Below are 11,103 nucleotides of genomic sequence, written 5' to 3' on the forward strand. Positions count from 1 at the left end.
GAATTAAGATTGCATTTAAACAATAACAATTCTCCTCTTTTGTTCACCATCGCTCCTCTGTCTTCTTTCGTCTCTGCTCCCTGACCTTTGCCCTCTCCATGTTCACAGGTGTGTCCAGGTGGTAACAAGCCACAGTTTTTTTTGTTTCTTTCAATCAACTTTCTGCCACGCGGGGTAAAAGATCATTGCCCAAACAGCCATAGGTTGTCTGTCAAAGAGAAGAGAGCGGCACAGAGAAGCGTTTTATCCCTCATCATCTGTCAGTCAATGCTCCTACAAGGCCCTCAGTCCACCAAGCGACCAAATACAAGCAGCAGCACATGTAAAGTGTCATAAATAATCGATATGTCCTTCTAGTCAGATTACTAGTACTCAGACTAAGAAAAATGCAACACACACACAATAATGTTTGTGCATGGTTGGAATTTTCAATAAAATATCCTCACGTGGGCATGCAAACAGGCGTGCAGAGATAAAATGGAGTTTCTTTCTGAGAAAAGTAACAAGGGGACTTTCTAAATTACATGTGTAAGTAACACAATGAGAACAGCTGGCAGAAAAAAAGTCCAACCCTGTTAAGTACGAGGCTGCTGGGGAAGTGACAATATATTTGTGCATTTCAGCATCTTGGAAACCTCCGGCTCACGGGTGGTGGTGGTGGTGGGGGGGACATATTTTATATGGTTGCCATGGATACCTGTGTGTGAAGCTTTTGCAGCGAGTCTCGGCTCCTCTAGGAGATCGGTGAACTGCATATGTCAACTGGCATTAACCTGTTCGGTCCAACAGATGCACAAAGACACACGAGAACAAGAAGGAATAATAAACACGCGCCGGCATTAAATATCTCAATTTAGTGCTTGGTGTAGTACAAAGACTCCTGCTCAACATTATTATACATTATATATATATATATATATATATATATATATATATATATATATATATATATATATATATATATATATATATATATATATATATATATATATATATATATATATATATAATATAATTAGATATTAGATTTTAGATTTTTTTTATTCTAACATATTTTCTTTACTCTCACCTGCTCTTGGACAATACATGTGTGGTGCTTTAGCACATTAAGGCGGGGTGAGAAGATTGCTTCTGCAACTGGGACCAGGTCAACTAAATTATGCATATATATTTGTATGGTAGAACTCACCAAATTAATATATGTGCATTTTATATGTGACCTTGTTGGAGCAGGGTCAAGTGTAGTGTGGCATAATTTACAAAATGCATCTTGAGTCTGTTCCACATTAATGACTGGTGTTTTTTCCATCAAAAAATACTTCAAACTCTTTAGAAATAAGGGCACTTGCGATGTAACCATCAATTTTCCAAAATTGAGAACTGCAACGTCCTTCCTCGAGGAAGTCCTGTTGAGTATTATGTTCTCAGCTGCCCATGTTTGTCTTCTGCATCACGCTGCTGTAGTTCACACTGTCCAGCAGTGGTATCGCTGCTTGTCCATCTAGGAGCCTGGCGTGTTTCCCCTCAAAGTGAAATTAAAAAGGTATGCCAGGAGGAAAAATGTCCATCTGCAATTCAGAACACATTTTTCTATCAGACAGGAGACATATTGCCGACTAAGTATTGTCAGATGTTGGCAAATTCCACATATTTTTCATATCCGGCTGCCCGAAACTTGGGGCCTTTTCAAGACTCAAGGCAGATCATCGACAAAGACTCTGTGTGACCTTAGAAACACAGGCAGAAATGAAGCAAATATTCATTCTGTTTGCTGCAAAATATTTTCCTTGATATAAATGCAATATCACTGGCCATAAATCATTTAGGATTTCATTTGGAAATCATTCGAAAAACACATTTATTTGGGAGGTGTTCATCAATAAAAGTGGCTCCTGTGAAAAGTTTTATTTATGTATTCATGCATTCAAAAGATTCAGTTATTCATGTATTCACTCATTCACGAGGCCTAGTCAGTGGCTGCGCGTCGGGCCATGTGTGTGTGTGTGTGTGTGTGTGTGTGTGTGTGTGTGTGTGTGTGTGTGTGTGTGTGTGTGTGTGTGTGACCTGCGGTGCAGCCCTACTACGCTGCGGGCTCGTGCTGTTCCCTAGGGGGCTCTCATCTTTTACTGAGCCCTGACAGAAGATGGAGGCTGGGAGAGGTCCGCTGCATTAAAAAGCCTTTACCTAGCTCTGATTTATCGCCCCTGCCTCGCACATACACGCACACACACACACACACACACACACACACACACGCACACACACACACGCACGCGCCCAACTCGCCTGCCAACCCCACGCCGTTCTTCGCCGCAGCCAGACTCTACACTCTATCAAACACGCAGGCGTGCGGACGCGAGGGCGCACGCATGCACACACACACACACACACACACACACACACACACACACACACACACACACACACACACACACACACACACACACACACACACCCAGCCAAACGGACACACGTTCACACACCATCAAGCACATACTCGTTCCATCATAAGATGGCTGCCTCGGAGAAAGAGTGAGGGGAACGCGGCGCCGCACTGCACCGCAGTGGTGATTTTGCATTTTAATGGCACCCCCTCTCTCGCTCTCTCCCCCCCCCCCCCCCTCTCTCCCATCAGTTGGTAATTCTGGCGAGTCACAGGCAGGCAGGCGACAAGCCACCGGCGACCCCACCGCAGGAAGACGCAGAGGCACAATTACAGGACAGCGTTTCCTGGGTACGTCACCTGCAAACAGCTGCATTTGAATGTGACAGCGGCTGATGAGGCGAGCGAGGCGCGTGGCAGAAGATGGGTTTCCTCGTGTGCGCGCGTGCTCGGCGGGAGCAAACAGATTGTCACCGCACCAGCGCCAGCAGCACGGAGCCCAGGAGGACCCAGGAGGACGGCCGCCGCTCACGGGCTGCGGCCGCCTTTAATTGCACATGAAGACACAGCACCCGAAATGAAAAGACTGTGTCTGAAAGATTCAAATTTAAAGCAGCACGGACACAAACAATACATGGACACTATGGAATGGACACACTCATGCGTGCACAGACACCCACACACACACTTTGTCCTTGAGAGGGCCCAAGACTTGGTAATCATATTCATTCATTCATACATATGGGTGGAATACATTTGCACCATCTCTGCTCAAGTTATTGCATGACTGCTGATAAAAAATACGGAGAATGAAAGACAGAGAATGAATTTAATGTCTGAATGAGAACCTTTTCTTTGCGTGCATTAATTCAACCACAGAAGAAGAAGAGGCTACATCATTAGTGGGCCTGGTTTTGTCCTTGTGTTTATTCTTCCTTGTCCAGACATGATGCACCAGGTGAAATCAAGGATCTCTTCTGTGACCGTCAGGAAGTGGCACCGACAAATTGTGAAAAAAAAAAGTGTTGATGCAACATCCAGAGGTTTCAGCTCATATCCTGATAGTGATTGTCCATGAGAATAAAAGCTGCACATAAACCAAAGAGCAAGAGCAAATATTCATATTGCAACAATATTAGTATTTGAGTCCAAATGATCCATAAAACTCAACTAACTAGTTTACATTGTACATTTTACAAACTACAAATAATCTCTCTGTGTGTGTGTGTGTGTGTGTGTGTGTGTGTGTGTGTGTGTGTGTGTGTGTGTGTGTGTGTGTGTGTGTGTGTGTGTGTGTGTGTGTGTGTAAATGGGCAGGAAGTGAGAGGAAAGCTGCTGCAGCTGTAGCCTCTAAAATCATAATTCATTGTTGGGGAATGCTACAATCTAGATTACATCTTCTGCAGCTTAAAAGTGTATTTTCCCATAAACAGCGTTCCCATCTACGGCTCATAAAAATTCATTCTGCTTCAGCATAAACAATCCCTTTGTCCTCTCACCCTTGCATATATGTGTGTGTGCGTGTGTGTACACATGTATTTGTCCGTATGGCATAAACAATCCCCTGCTCTCTTCAGGAACACAGAGTGATCCATCAGTTCCTCCACAGAAAACCAATTTAACTGGAGATGTTCACTTTTTCACAGACACAAACCACCTATCCTTGCAAAGAGGCAGAGAAGGGAAGGGGGGGGGGGTGATAGAAAGAGCCACACATTCAATAGAAAGAGATAAAGAAAAAGGGGGGAAGGAACAGAGGAGAGGAGACATGAAGCAAAACTCAAAGAGAAAGATTGGGAGAATGGGAGAAAATAGAAAAGCCCCATCTTGCTGTGTTTAATAGGACACATTGTTATTTGCTGTCTCATCAGTTCAATATTGTATGTAAAAACTGCTCATCTGTTGCCCTGCACACATAAACGCACTGGGAGCTGACACATAGCGCCTGTCAAATAGGCTTTATGTGACTGCTCCTAAAAAAAAAATAAAAAAAAACAGTCTCTACATGTTGTGTTTGTTATAAAAACAGAATAAAGATGAGAGATAAGGAGGGAGGGAGGGGGGAGGTTTTGGGGGAGAGAAATTCTCGCTTTTGACCATCAAAGCTTGAAGTGTGTGGAATTATGAGCGCGGAGCACGGCGTGCCGGGGCGGCCCAGTTTTGTGGAAGCGGGCACATGACAACATAATTACACAGAGTCATCTCATAACACGTGATTAAACAAACAATGCACGTCCTCTCCTCCCGAGGTCCCCGTTTTCTGGCAGCCTTTTGTCTCCGTGCGCGCGTGCGTGCGTGCGCCGGCGTGTGCGCAGTGTCGTCGCTCGCAGCCACGGGGGAGAACGAGGTGAGTCTGAGCACATACGGGAGCACTAGCGAGCGCACGCGCACGCGCACGCGCACGCGTACGCGTACGCGTTGGGGAGTATGTTATGCCGCCGAGCGCGCTATAGACAGCGGCTAATGTATCTTTGTCGTAATGGGCTTAAGTTAAAACAAGATAAGAAAGGCCTTCATTTGAGAGACGCTGCATTGCTACTAATGACTAGAGGGCCTCCAACTGCCATCTCAGCCTATTAGAACTTGGAGATGGCTCTTCTGTGTTTTTAAAGATGAATGCAAATTAAAACGCATTAGGCTACATTCATTTGCGGTCTTTGGCATATAGGCCACTTTTGGTCTGAGGGCCACTTAAGGCTGCCTTATTTCTTCAAATGACCTTGAAATAAAAGAAGGAGTAAGTTTTAATGATTCCGATGGCTCGGCGCGACCGGAAAGGAAAAGCAACACGGGGCCTCATTAAAAATTTCATTTAAACATTAAAAAAGCTTTTTGTTACAAACGCTCCTGCCAGGATGCTGAGTCGCCCCCACAAAGGGAACCTCGAGAGCGGCCGGCATCCGAGTCAATTTGATGTCAATCCATCTCCTCACCCATTCACCGGTGATTGGGTAAATTGCAAGGCACGCTTGTTTGTCTGCTTTATAATTTTCGCTGCCGGGCCGGGGCCGGCGTGTGATGAACGATGAGCCGCGGAGCGCCGGGCTCGCGTGCAGGGCCTGTGAATGACCTGGGGAATGCACCGTGTCGCTTCGTGTTCGGCTTCTATTTCCTCAGCGCCCGCTCCTCTGCTATGATTTCAGCTCGCCGGCGTCTGCGTGAGGACACACCCCATCGCCCCCTAAAATTTGGTTATTCCCCCCCTGCGCCGCTCCCTTATTTCCCCAACGACCCGGCGCCTTGTAACAGCCCGCTCGGCCCCCCTTAAAACGTACAGCAACACGTGTGACGCGTGGAGCTCCGTTCCAGCGGTCCCGCGAGCGGAGAGGACGCCGCTCCCGTCCGGGGCCTTCGCTCCCCGCATCTCTCCGCCGCTGCAGGAGCCGACGACACAACTGCGGCGCGCCTTGTTTCTTACAGGTGTTACGGCATCTCAAATGCCAAAAAAAAAGAAAAAACAAGGGAAAATGAGACACATATTTTTCAGTTTTTGGCACAGAGATCCCACCCCTCCATAACTTCGTGTTTAGTTATTTACAGCCCTGACAACAAAACAGCCTTGAACTGTTCAGCAAACTACACAGCACCCTTTGTGTCACAGGCAAAACAGGAAATCAGGCTTTTGTCCGCTCGAGATGGCATCAAAAAACACCTTGTTTCATCTGTCTTAAGCAATCCTATCTTGACGCCTTCACATGTCCCCATGTGGGGCTGCGCCGCTCCTCAGAACAGATTGGGAAACAGCACAAACGATCTGCCGGGGAAGTCCCAGCGGGCTGCCATAACATGCTTGTTTGCCGACGCACCTCTGCTGCACGGAGCCCATGTTTGATTTCTCTCAGGTTGCCCCTCCTTTTCTTTCTCTCCCGCTCTCACTCCCACTTCACTTCTATCACTTGCTCATTTCGCTGTCTGCATCACCTACTTTCTGGCGCTCCCCCTGTCCCTGACACTCCGTCTCAGCCTGTTGGCCCGTCTGTCTGCGTCTGCTTTTCCCTCGTCCTCTCAGGCATTCCTCCCTCTCTCCCTCACACCTCCGCCCCCCTTCCTTTCACTTTAAAATATGTGTTAGTTGGCTGTGTGTCTTGCACAAATGCCAGCAATGATTGTATCCTTCATCCACAATGCAATAATAAGGCAGGTGTACTTCTGCCACATCCATTTTCCTCACCTTCCTTCCCTCCTTTTGTACCTCAGAAATGAGGTATTGCAGCAGTAAACAGTACAAGCAGGGAAGGCCAAAAGAAAGCAATACAGAAAGAAGATAAGATTGCCTTTTTCATATGTTAGTTTGTGTGTGGCCTTTGTTGACACCTGGGCAGATTCAGAGAAATGTTGTTAATGTTTATTTCCATCTTAAAGAATGCATCACAGCGTGAATTGTGCCTTTCGCTGCCTGGCGCTGCGTCCCCTTCCCCAGCGAGACGGCGCTGCCAACTGTACAAACAATATTTATCTCGTCGTTTACTTAAAAAAGCACACTGAATTTCCTACCGGGGGTAAAAGTTGCAAAGTTTTGCAGAATCAGTTGTTATGCCAGTCGGAAAGTTGCATTACACCTGTTAACGGAAAAACAACAGGTTCTGTTTTGGTGCACACGTCCCCAAATACAGCAGGTAATAAATAATAGCATTTCATGTAGAGTATTTGTGCACATGGGACAATGGCTTGCTGATTTCTCCGGTGCAATGCTTTAGTGGATGAATCGCAGGTGTAGGAGATATTGTGTGGTGGATGGAGCCCAGGTGCCGGAGTTATTTCCGGTCCACGTCGTTAATCACCAATCTGACGCTGAAATATGGCTCGCATTTTAGCGGTTTTAAAATAGAGTTCCCTTGACTGCATATACTTAGGTAGGGGAATAATAATAATAAGGGCAAGATAAAGTCAAGAGACAGTGGGAATGTTTCGCGTGGATGTGTGGCGGCCGACGCGCTTTTTATCAGCGAACGTGGGCTCAGTCTGGCAGATAATAGAAACTATAAAGGCTACGGCGCCGCCTGCTTGATAGCAATAATTTGACAGCTTCTGTTTCTATGCAGCAATCAGGGGTTTGATGTAAAGAGCTGATTAACACCCAACTGTAGGATTTCGTGCGCAAACGCAGCATCCGGAGGCCGAGGAACCGAACGAGCAGCAGGCTTTTTCCTGCAAAACACGTTGGAACCGCGCGTTTCTGCACGTGCGCCGCTGGTTTGAACTCGGCCGATGAGCTCGAGCTCTACGTGAACCGCGTAAACAGAAACGGAGGAGCGCCTTCGTCGGCACTTCCTGTTTGTGTTTGTGTTCATTTCGTGCTCCGGCGTCTGAGCATATTGGAACGTGACAAAGGTTTACGTCAGAAACAGACTCTCTAAATATCTGATTATAAGCTGTTTATCCTCGTTAAACGATCACAACACACAGCAACGCCAATACGCAAGTGGCCTCAGATGTGATGTTGGTCAATATCTATTGACAGACAAATCATTGTTGTTGTTCTTTCTTTTCGTCATTGTCCAGGCCCAATGCATGAGAGGCTAAACTGGCAGTGAATGTGATTGGATTTTCAGTCTCTGTCATTAAATTCCCATGCGGGGAATACTAATTCCAGTATTTAGTGCGGTGATGCTAGGGCTTGCTTTCATCTTAAACAGATTCCAGTCTAATTAGATTGGGCATGTGGGGGGTGGTGGATGTATCCGTCTGGACTAATCCCTGCCTCTCTGTCCCAAACATTGTATTATCCAGAGAAAATCCATTGGCTGCAGGCTATTCAAAGCCAGATCTGCCTCCACTGCCGCTTCTGTACTGTATCATCTGGAAAGCTGTGGCTAGAAGGGCGCACTGTGCCGTGAGGGTGGAACCTAATGGTCACGAGTGATGTATGGGTTGCAGAAAACGCCATTTAGAATTTACAGTAAACCTTTTATCGTGTATTCAGGGCAGGAGCGCTCGCTGCTGTGGCCTCTTTAGCAAAGCTGTGTCTGAACCACCACGAGCCTCTTCTCCTCGCAGACGCTTTTTATTCTAGAACGGCGCGGTAGCGAAGCGGAGCTGGGTGGCCTCCAAAATCTAAAAACAATATTTTTTGTGTGCGTTTGTGTTGTGTGACCTATAAAAAGCTATGTCAGTAGATATGAAAAGGTAAACAATCCGCCTGCGTCTCCCTTACCTGCGTAACGTACATAACACTCATGGACGTACTTTGTGTTTACAGATCGCTCTGTTGTTCTGCTTGCGAGTTACTGGCAGACCACAGTGAAAACACAGTGTAAAGGAGTCCTTCTTCTAGAATGCCAGAAAAATGAAAGGCCTTCAGCCATTGTTCTCCACAAAGGTCAAATGCAATTCAATCCCATAATATGCGGTGGGAGCCCTACCTCAACAACCGCCCGTGCTTTAAGTGTGAGCAACAGGAAAGGGCCATTCAGCAGAACAGTTGCACCCCGTGAGCCGAGCACATTCGTCAAGGGCGAGGGGTGAAGTCAGATCAGGGAGGGGGGAGTGGTGGGGGGGGGCAAAAAGCTGTTTTTGAGGCTTTTACATGTTGCGGCTGTAGCAGCGCACGGCGAAGTGTGTCAAGCAAAACAATAAAGGCCACATAGAAGAGATCTCTCATCTTCCCTCTCGATTTTTGCTGCCCTTGTGAAATTTCATTAGGTGGATTTAACGACTTGTGAACGTCGACTTTCTCCGTGACCCTGACACTGGTGGCGGGCACGTCTCGCTGGCAGGGTGTGATGTATTGTGCTGAGGCAATTTTTAATGTGACAGTATGTGTTGACCTCAGATCTGAAATGTCGCCCTCCCGTCTCACACTGGTGTCCATTTTAGTCCTTAATAGAGTTTTGAAAGCCATATAAATAGTCAATGAAATTGTCAAACAACATAATATAATACAGCATTACACAAGATGCAAATTATATGTAATGGTATGAAAAGAACATTTAGGCAGGACATAGTTTTCAGGCATCTAAAAACCTTAATAGTGCTTTATAAATATAAATGTTTCTTGTGTTTGTGTCTAATGAAGCTTCTTTGCCAGAAGATGAAAAAGTACATTTGAAATAAACAACATTCGATGCGACCAAGCTGGTTTGCAGATACAGTTTTTAATGTATCACAACAATGAGCAACAAACATACTTGATGAACTATTTCCAGAAGTTGTTCAAATACCATCTACAATAAACGTCATTTCAACTATGACAACAGGTCTGTGACAAAATAAAAAAAAGGTTTCAAAACCATGTTATTACCGTGATACGGTACAGTTGAGACCTCAAACAGTACAGTAACAAAAACTAATGCGACTACTCTCTATATATAAAACATCAATAACATTTTTGGTTTAGTTTATTTAAAGTTTTAGCCATAGGGGCTTCTTCTTATTAAAACCTCAGGGTGCATTTCCTATGTAACCCAGATGTTGAAGAGTACATATTGTGTAGGATATGATTGCGCCATGAAAATCCCTTTGACATCCAGAAGAACAATTCCAGTTTCAACCTTTTGAAGGCTGTCCCCATAAACATGACACAATCCATCCATTTTTTTAAAAAGTTCTTTTTTTCTTTTTGGCTGCTGTGCAGTTGCAATATCTATGTACAGTTATATTGTTGGACAATCCTTTTTGTTGGTTTGTTAGCTTTTACCAGTCCTTGGTGTGGAAAGCGTCCTGTCTGATGCTAACATCTTAGCACATGATGCTAGCTGACAGTTCAGTCTTATCATGCTGAGCCACAGAGTGGGGAAAGGCAAAAAGCCAGAGTTGTAAAAGCCTTTGGAATCAGGACAGTCGCTCATGTTTGTACAATGGCAGAATTGCACCTTCGGAGGCCAGGATGTCTCTTATGAAACACAATCGAAAAGTGTCTTCAGGATTAAAGTAAATGTTAAAATACTAAAAATCCAAATAATGACATTTAAAAAGCTCACACAGAAAATTAAAAACTGACATTTTTGCTTTAAAACTTTGAAAAAAAAAACACCTTTACAATAATAAACATAAGAGGAAATGTTACTTGATTGAAACAATAACTAAACATGATTTGATTTAACCTGTCAAACATTGCATTACATGCTACTTGCTCATCTCAGAATAGGAAATACCAAAAGCAATACAATTTTGCATTTCTTCATATTAATAAATTTGTACCATGCACAGCCAACTACGAATATGTACAACAGCTTAGCTTTCTTTGTTCACAAGCCTTCTTTCATACAAATAGCCTTCTGTTACTTTGGAATGAATCACATTGGTTTCAATTACCCAACTAAAAAAAGTGATTCGTAAAAAATTGAACACCCTTTGACAGCTTTCACATTCTTAGTTCCACAGCAAAATAACATAAAATAAAATAAAAAATAGCAATGCAAAGCAATTAATGGATCAGTATTTTGTCTGGTAGAAAGCTGAGAGAATATATGGCAAGCAAAATAACATTACACAGTAGCAGCAAACTTTGTAAGGTAATACTTTGCAATGTTAAAATCACTAAAGGTGGAGAAATGAAATTGATGACTTTAACTGTTGATCATCAGAAGTGCCCAGAGAATCGATGGGATGATGTCAACCTATGCACTAAATGGCTGCTCATAGGTGTTAACACTGTTTTAAGTCCTACAAGTACATGAAAATGTTTTAATATACAACACAAATGCTGTTGTCCCCCTTTTAAAGCAGCATATTTGCAAATGTAGAGCAAATGATCATACCTTTGTTAACATTGTGACCAA

General features: G+C 44.4%; 1 protein-coding gene across 3 annotated transcripts in view; it reads right to left on the minus strand.

Moving 5' to 3' along the window:
• Positions 1 to 9,457: 9,457 nt before the first annotated feature.
• Positions 9,458 to 11,103, minus strand: part of zfhx4 (zinc finger homeobox 4) — a 243,340-nt gene continuing 241,694 nt past the window's right edge. For all 3 annotated transcript variants that reach the window (XM_055508360.1, XM_029146686.3, XM_029146685.3), the window contains one exon: positions 9,458 to 11,103. This exon is cut by the window's right edge and continues 2,689 nt beyond it. The gene's annotated coding sequence lies outside the window, so the exon portion shown is untranslated.

Source organism: Betta splendens, chromosome 4, assembly GCF_900634795.4.
Source record: "Betta splendens chromosome 4, fBetSpl5.4, whole genome shotgun sequence".
In the NCBI taxonomy this organism is placed as follows: domain Eukaryota; kingdom Metazoa; phylum Chordata; class Actinopteri; order Anabantiformes; family Osphronemidae; genus Betta; species Betta splendens.